The sequence below is a fragment of the Sinocyclocheilus anshuiensis genome, unplaced genomic scaffold (genome assembly GCF_001515605.1).
Source record: "Sinocyclocheilus anshuiensis isolate Anshui unplaced genomic scaffold, SAMN03320099.WGS_v1.1 scaffold997, whole genome shotgun sequence".
Lineage (NCBI taxonomy): Eukaryota > Metazoa > Chordata > Actinopteri > Cypriniformes > Cyprinidae > Sinocyclocheilus > Sinocyclocheilus anshuiensis.
This window is the reverse complement of record NW_015555715.1, coordinates 2,676,044-2,685,847: the sequence shown is the minus strand read 5'-3', so window position 1 is coordinate 2,685,847 and position 9,804 is coordinate 2,676,044.

Sequence of the window (9,804 nt, the reverse complement as noted above, 5' to 3'; positions counted from 1 at the left end):
TGATGCGTGAAAATTGTATACAGTATTAGAATGTTTGTGGGTGGAAGTGGACACAAAAATCGCGGGTTCATGCAGGAGTGTGGGAGCGGGCGGTAATGGTCAGAAATTCAGCGGGAGCGAGATTAAAGGATTAGTTAACTTCCAGAATAAAAATTTCCTGATAATTTACTCACCCCCATGTCATACAAGATTTACATGTCTTTCTTTCTTCAGTCAAAAATAAATAAGGTTTTTGAGGAAAATATTCCAGGATTTTTCTCCATATAGTGGACTTCAATGGGTTGAAGGTTTCAGTGCAGCTTCAAAGGGCTCTTTTACTTCAAAGTAAAAGTGTATAGAAAACAAAAGAAAGAAAACGAAGAAGAAAACAAAAAAGAAAAATATATGGAACTCAATTGAATATCGCACAAATTTTGTGATTGGCTGTTATGTGGTGTGGGGACAGGGTGGGCCCCTCTGTGGAGCCGGGCCTGGTGTTGAGGAAGTAGTCTCATGTAGCCAGACCTTCAGACTGAGGGCAGAAGGTCTGGGAACCTTGGCTGCTTGAATGGCCAAGGACCGCCCAAAAGGCCATACTTCGAAACTCTTGAAGCGTTTCCAATTTTGTGTGCCATATATGCATCAGACGTTCAGCCAACAGTCCATGGACGTGACGTCTGAGGTTGAGACTATTGAGGAAGCTACTTTGAAACTGTTGCTTGTCAAGGAACAAGCTAATCATAATTTGAAGTAGTTTAACTACAACTAAGCTTCTGTTTTGAAAAAGTAGTTAGCTGTGCTACAAGCTACAAATATCAAGTTAACTACATTGAAGTTGTTTAAGTGGCTTTGTATACAAACTATACCAGAATAAAATTTACAATTTAGAGACAAATTTGATAAATTAGAGATGTATTTTCCTCCATTAAACAGGTAAATGTTTACTATAACAAAACATTCCAATTTGCAAAACAGAATCACAGACATAGTAGAACAGGGACTCAAGTCAGTGAATCATTTTTCCAGCAGTTCATTTACATGAACAGTCTAAAGCAGGGGTTCTCCACAAGGGGGCATCAATAAATTATATCAAAATTAGATTAAAAATAAATTAAAACTTGATTAACTTGAAATACTTAATACACACACAAAAACTTTTTTTTTTAAATCAAGATTTAAATCATATTTCTTTTCCCCCCTCAACAACTATTATTTTTATTGAATCTTGAGTCTTATAGAATCACAAAAAAAATAAAGAAAAAAATACGTTTAATTCAATACATCATCACTACCAGATTCTTTTAATAAAAAAATTGGAAAACATGCAACATTGTCATGCGTTTCGAATATTGTGTTGGACAATGGGGGACCTTAGAGTCAAAAAGGTTGAGAACCACTGGTCTAAACAAACCAGAATTTCCAATGCTACATATGAGAGAGGACTATCGACAACCCGATTCATATATAAGCCTATTCAACTATCCAATGACAAAATTCAAAATTTAGAGCCAAATTTGATCATTTAGAGATGCATTTTCTCAATTAGCATGACAGTATTAATCTTGAACAGGTACATTTATGCAAAACACAACAAAAAATCCCAGTTTACATAACCAAGTTGAAAACATAGTAGTAAGTACATGGACTTGAAACACTGAATAATTTTTTAATTAGTTAATTTACATGAAGCATCTAAATGAACCGAATTAGTAGAATGAATTAGATTATCCATCATTACACAGAAAGAGAAAAAGGACTATTTAGGGGTGTTTGATTATTCGTTCAGCTCCAACATTAAAAACAGCGATGTACTACTTTGAAATTCATTGCTACTTTTATTGCTTACTCCCCAACACTGGTACATAACGTGTCACTCCAGCGTTCAAAATGTTGACCAATTTAAGTCTATCAGTGATGGAGCCGCTCCTGGCTATTTACAGCAATGTTCATGTAATCTTTCTTTAATGGAAAATTTGCTGCTTATCGATCTACACTTTGCAATGCCTGCCAGCCAAACTCCAATTATGACAGCTGTCAAAAGCATTCAAGGGCTCTCCATACACCTGATGTGAAGTCACGGCACACTGTTGACTTACCACCAATAGTCTTGATCTGTTTATTTTGATGTGATACTACTATACTAGTACACATTGGTTTTACCAGAATTCCACCTAGAGTAAAATTTGTGAAGAAAAAATATGTGTAGGTTTGTATGTGTTTCTGCCTTAACTCCAGGCCAGAACTGTGGTTCACTGGCCGTGGCTATTAGGTTCTGTGATTTGCTATTCCGATCGCACTCTTTTTACAGCCCATTTCCTCTCCACACAATAACATAAAAGACCATTTTTGTTCAATATCAAAGACTCCAACCGAATAATCACAAGGGTGAAACTGTAACTATTTTACAGGTACCTCTGGGATATCCCCACACAACAGGGGTGTCAAAATCAGCGCAGAGAAAAGTTTCTGCAGGGCAAAGCCTGTTTTGGCATTTGTTCCAACATCTGCTTATAATTACTTAATTATCCCAATCACTTACTAGCTCTGACATTAACATTTCACCAAATGCTAAATCATAGCCGAAAGTTGCCCTGTTCTATGCTGCCATGGTGTTAAAACGGATCATGAAAAATGCATAGATGATAATGTACATGGATACTTAACTAATTGAGCCAATTAAGGTGGAAGCGTTGGTTTGAATGAGAGCAGGGGAGACAGTGCCCTGAAGGAACCCGCTCTGACACCTCTGATATACTGCTGTGACTTTAACTATTCAGTCATTCAAGCCCCAGGTCATATTTCAGCAGACAAAAGAAATTGCCCTCAGTCTAATGGCTTGGTTAAAATCAACAGAAAAGCAAGCAGCATGTCTTTAAATACAACAGAGAACTTCTTCAGGCCACACACATGCTCTAAGGGAAAAGACTGAAAAGTTTAGTGAACAGCACTAATAACTAGTGCTACATAACTAAATGTGATGGATAGAACAATGGATGGATGGACAGCCAGAGAGATGGATAGACAGACAGACGGATAGACAGACAGATGATAGATAGATAGATAGATAGATAGAAAGACAGACAGACAGACAGAGATAGACAGACAGACAGACCAATCGATCGATAGCTAGATAGACAGATAGATGGAAAGTAGTATGGACGGACATAGACAGACAGACCTATGAACATATACATAGACAGACAGACAGACAGTCAGACAGATGACAGAAAGATGGACAGACAGAGAGACAGACCGACCAAAGGACAGATAGATGATATATAGACAGACAGACAGATAGATAGATAGAGATAGAAAAAGAAAACATCACTATTCTAAAGGTCATCACTATTCTAAAGACAAGGAAGAGCACAGACAATACTCATGTTGAATATGCGAGAACATGGATCTGCAAAGGGCCTTGATGCAGAAACACAAAGTCGCTGAAGACCTGAGAAGAGATGAATGGTTTGGTTGAGTTGAGAAACAACACCCTCTAAAAATCCAAATCTGTGAAATCACCAGATCCCTTCCTCTCCAACCCCCCAAAAAAAGACATATTGGAGCCCTACGGTTGTGATTTCCGTCTTGCTATAGATGCATAAATAAACATAGAAATAAATACACAGAGGACACAAGCTGTGAGTGGCTGGCCAAGTGGGGCAGGTGTTATTAAAAGGGCTATTTATCACTGTCACCCTGCTCAGGTTTCATCCCTATCTGCCCTCCAGCATTGTCACTAGGCCGCACAGGAACAATGAGGCTCATCCAAGCAGCCCCAGCCCCACTGTTTGCACCCACACACACAAACATATACATAGACTCTTCTTCCTATACATTCTCATGCCAAAATCAGGCTTCAACTCAAAATGCAGGCTTCACATGGCTAGTGCGTTGATATGAAATGAATATATGCAATTTATAGCTGCTGTAACACACCAAAAAGACCCTGCAAACCCATTTCAGATCTCCTCCCTCACACAACAGCACTTTTTATTTTACACTCCGGTGACTTATCGATTATGGCAACAATTACCCACAAATCTCTGCAGGTTGTGTTAAGTGAATTCCTCCTTTGTTGGACAATAGCTAAACAGGGCTGTTGTATAAACCTTGTTGCCTGAGGGTTCAGGTCTGCATGCTTCTAATCAAATCATTAAATTTACATATAGGTAATAAATTAGCAGCTGCAAGACTCCACCCATCAATTACTTTATCCATGAAGAGGGACCATGATAGACACACACTTGGCTTTCCAGGTCAAGCTTTTAACCTGGTTTAAGTCCCCAGACCCTAGTGAGCCACACCATTGATTTAAAATTACAGGGTGGTTGCAACTTTCACATTTTTTTTAGAGGAATGTGAAACCAGAGGCATCATATTCCTGGAAACTGTGTGTGCACATGCTACGTTTGTTTTTTATACATTTAAAAAAGAAAAAACATGCAGCATAAGGGCATCTGCATCCTAACTGAAAACTGTAACACTAATTTTTTCAGGATAAATAGTTTAATTTTTTTTGAATAAATGGTTTAATAAATAAAATCAAATAAAGAATACAAATCAAAACATTATTGCACAATGCATAAAATGGGGGAAAAAAAAGTAAGCATCTTAAGGTCTCTGTCCAAGTTCTATTGTCCTGTATAGTCACAGTCTGCATCGCCTTCATTCATGAAGCTGCTGGACTGTGTAAAGCTTAATCAAGTGCTTGCTTAACCAACTCAATCCTCCTTAATTCCTATTAATTTAGCATAATAGCAATCCTCTCATCTGGAATTAGCGACAGCCCAGCAGAAACCCTTTGGTCTCTGTGGAGCAGCAAACAGTCCAGCCAGCACATTCATATCCAATTCGATATGTATGTACATACAAGTGTGTAGATGAAAATGGTTGAAATTCATAACCCTTGCATAAGACCCCCATCAAGTCTGCTTTACACCTGTATTACATTTTCCTCTTCAATCAGCAGCTTTTGGGTCGAGCGTACGACTCGCACTTCCCATGAGAAGCAGAAAGCCATTACAGAGAGCCAGGGCTCATTTGCAGAAAGATTGGAGATCTAACATCACATTTGAGAAAAAAAAGAGAGAATGAGTATCAAAGTGGATAACAGGAATGATTTATTTCACTTTCTTTCCTCCACGTTTTTTTTCCTTTGTAAAGGATTGCTCTTTGCTGCTTGCTCTTTGAAAAAGTGTATTTAAAGTGGATGGCTGTTTCATTGAATGCAACTATAAGATCTGTGATGGCTAGACACAATATCTGCAGTATAACTATAAGAATGTATGCATATGGATACATAAAACACAGAAACTCACACACATACACATTTCTTCAGAGGAATAAAAGTCACAACCTTAGTCTTGACCTTTGGTAGATTCCATTGACCTCCAAACGGAGAGAACATGCCCTTGGAACAGCAGATGTGTGAACAGACTGTCGATACACATTCAAGAGGTGAATCAGTGTTGACCCTCATGTTGTGTTCCAGACGTTTTGGCCTGGAGAAGATTTATTTTTTTCCGAAAATGCCAGTTGGACTAAATCTTAATTACTTTTCTTGCACAGGGTATAATATCTTCCGAAAAATGTTTTGCTAATTTTTGGGGATTTTTTTTCCTCACCTTGTTGCACTTGTGGTGTTCTGGTTCAAAAATGAGCAGCCTACAAAAAAACTGCATAAAAATTTCTCTTTATGCTATATTAGTACCAAATATTTGATTCAATATTTTTATCACTTTGCTTTCTTTCAGTTAGCAAAGGCTTTGTATTTGATTGTAGACTTCACTGATCTGTGCCAAAATTATCCCCAAATAATGTTTATTTTCACTCAAAACCTGAAGTACATAAGCTCAAATCAATGAGCCCTACGACCAATCAGTTCCAAAACCTGTTCCAATTAAAAGAAAACAAGCTGACAAAAAGACTGACCCCAAGATTTTAAAAGGCTGGTCTTTTTTGACAAGGAACACCAAATTAGGTGAAGGAATTTCAGCACAACACAAGGGTTAAATGAGTTTAACCTACATCAAAAACCGAGAAAAGAAATTTGAAGCTGGATTAAACCACAGACACAAGTTTTATAACAGTCATACTTATTTTACCACCTCAGGTTCCTTAGACTAGCGTAAACTCCTTCAATAAAATCTACAACAGAATCTGAATGCAGAAGCAAAAACAAAGCATTAGTTCAGAATACTGTAATAACGCTTTTCTGAAGAACAGATCTAATGTAGCCTGTGGCAACAAGGGCATCGCTGCACACTAGCAGGGGGTAAAAGACAAACTTGGGGCGGGGGGATGGGGCCGTCTAGTTTTTAATGACCCAAAACTTTAAATACTGCATAATATATAATAAAATAGAGAGTTCATTTAACTCTCACAATAATTCATGGAGACACCATTAGTATCCATTATTCTTAATGTCAACACTGTAAACAGTAAATATGAGTGAGGCATCTTCCAAGCTCCAAGGGAGAAGCAAAAGCGAAGTTGTAATCAGCTAGAAGGAGAACCAAAAACAATGCATTAAGCAAAATGTTCGAAAATATCAAAACAGAAAACATGAATTCAGACAGCGCATTAGAGATACATTTGCAGGGATGTGTCAGTCAGATGATGAGCCATTAACATAAAGCACGTATTAACACACATTCATAACATCCTCTACACTGTGCACTCCAAATGAACAACTTTTTTAATGAACTTCTGCATTAATTAATGTTGCATTTATTTAAACACGAACTAAAGAGCGCTTCAGAGATGGCCTTGAGGAATTGTTCTGTGTGAATCGTAAATCGCTTGCCTGAATCCAGACTTGCAAGGGCCAGTGCCTCGCATGAATGACAGCCACTAGAACCACCTGCAGCCTGTAGCTGTAGAAATACTGATTGGCACAGTGGGCATGCTGCCTTTCAGCTGGCCTTTTCAAAATACAAAATGCAGAGAGTAAAAAAACAAATGGAGAAAGGAAAATAAAATAGGAATATAGCGCCACTTGTCATCCCTTCCAATCTGCTTAGTAATGAGAAGGCTTTCCCCTCTGGGTAAAAAGATCTGCTTTAATAGATTTTTAATGGCTTTTCCCCTCTCTATAAGAACCACTCTCAGCACCCAATAGCATGTGAAAAAAACATCAAGTAATTCCAGCCTCAGTGGTGTGAGGTCAGCAATTATAATACACAGAAATCACAAAGGCTTTAACAACTGGACTAAATCCATTTTCATTTTTCTGTCTGATAATGAATGCTATGCTAACATGATGCAATAAGGGAAATCTCGATTAAAATATACTTACTATTGCAAGGAAGACCAGGAATGGTTGTAGCACGGGGTCAGTTGTAACAACAACAACACTTGGAAAGTGCAGCGATGAAATCACCATCATACATGACTACCTTCCTCCTGATCTACAGGATTTACATGCCAAAAAAAAAATAAACGTAAGATGCACGTAAAATGACATAATGGCATCATCTGAATCAGATTCTGTTGTTTAAATATGTAACAATTACTCAAAACTATCCCCCAAATGTTAAAAACAAGCATACACACATATCTAATAATAGTATGGCTGAGCAAACAGAGAGGTTTTAACACTACGGGCAATTTACTTTAAATTATCTCACAAAAACCTAAATTGAAAATAAGTGTGAAAGTGACTAAAGCTGTCTTTACACAGCCGAGTTAAGGCTGCTCTGTGCCTGCTCAAAGACTAAATTCTGCCTTACCAGACCCACCTCAGCCCTTTGTATCAAAGTAGTTGCAATTGCTGTGTAAATGCATTTAAGTCACCTCTGAGCAGCATTAAACAGTCTGTGTAAAGACACCTAATGCCACTTCAGAAGCGCTTCTGTGCCTTTGCAGTGTAAATTTTGCATAACACTGGCTGCGTTAAAAAAAAAAAATTTTTTTAGCCCATGTTTATGTATTTTTTATTAGTTATAGTTTGGGCAGTTCAATAGTTGTGCAGTTCTTTTAAAATTATATTTTTTCTTAATACTTTTTTTAAATGGAATGCTTAAAATGGAATAGGGTGGGGGAGAGGGAAGACTTCACAAAAATGTAACTGTCCATGTTTTCAGGTTGTGACAAAAACACTTTGGCACTTGACATTAATTATAGTTTAGGTATAAGTGCAAGATTTCAAAACTTTAATTTATGGCAGATAAACTCTTGAAGTTTGATATAAATGTTGCAAACAAAGGCCTACCGAGTTGCAGACAAAAAAAAAAAAAAAAAAAGTTACATAACCATTTCCAACTTCTACTATATATTGTAGACTGGATCCAACAAGACAATGTTTTTTTTCTTTTTTTGTGAAACTGAAGTTGTGGGTTCAAACATTCCAAACCAAGCAACTGACAAAAATGTAAGTAAATAAATTATAAATATACTTTATAGATTTACCTACAAGACAGTCATGATAGTTTCATCAGAAATGAAATTACTTAGTGATCGTATTCTATAAAAGAAAATCTCTTTCCACACTAAAATTAATTTAATCAGAATTTAGGACTGCAGCCAATACTGTAATATCACGAGACACGAATGCAATTAATACACTGGCAGATTTGTGACATTCTTGAAGATGTCCTCGTGAATGTGTTTCAGTGAGCTATAATTGCTTACCTTTTAATGACTTTTGACAAAAGAAGCTCAATTCCAAACCTGTTTGTCTCAGCACCTCTGTTGACATGAAGATCATGGCGTACCTGTAACAGATGACACAAACTGTAATGCAGCTGACATCCCCTGCTGATAGAGCACCCTGAGCCTGCACTTGGTCTGGGAGCTCAATGATAACCTTCACAGAATTAGCTGCAGGGGTTATTCATACAATTATTGTTTCTGCCAAACCCATGCATCTCCATGTCAACCAAACATTTATGTGATTTTTCTTGCTAAATAATAGATTACGCACCATGTAGCTCTGAATTTTCCCCTCTCATATCACAATCAAATCCAGCTTTCACATTTTCATTAGTTACCCAAGATGTAAATGGTGTTTGTATTTAAAGATTTCAACTTGGTCTCCTTTATTTGCATGTAATTGAACTTGTTAATACAAGTGCTTAATCCTTTGTTGATTAGTACCTTATATTCAAGAGAGGGTAAATTAGACCTCCAATTACAAACACGAGTCTTGATTGCACGGTCCTTAAAACAAGGCACTGATCTCTTTTAACATGACACCGTTAAATTTTCAGTTTCTTTACAGTAGCCAATTTGCTGCTCCGTTATCCTAGACCGTTGACCGAGGTGAGGTGTAAGTGATAAGCACCCGCTCAGACTAATGTCTTCTCCTGTGGCTTGGCACCACACTTGTGGGCCTGACCAAAAACAGGAACACTCCGTCATGGGCTTGTGTTTCTCAGAGCTCACGTCAGCCTGTCACAGCGCTGTGATACTCTACTCCTCCTCCAGGTCTGCTACAGTATCAGTGATGAGGAAAAGGTCAAAGAGTCAATGAGGAATTAAGACATGCTTCCCTGAGCATTCCCCATGCAGCATTACAGCACTCACGCTAACTCACATGAAAAGGAAGAGCCAGCCATTCAGGCTAATAGTGCTGATCAGATTTCGCTGGGTGTCTAAATGATTTCCATTAAGGCCAATGATGTAATATAGGGGTTGCTTGCCTGAATATATATTGGGAATAAGGGGCAGGTATGTAGTAATCAATGAAATAGTGATATGTCATTTGTTTTCAAATTTGATATAATTTCTTCATAAGGATTATTGTCAATTCATTATAGGCTACAGGGTTTCTGCAGGTTTTTGAAAGCAAATTAAGACTTTTAAGGCCTTTTTAAAACCACATAA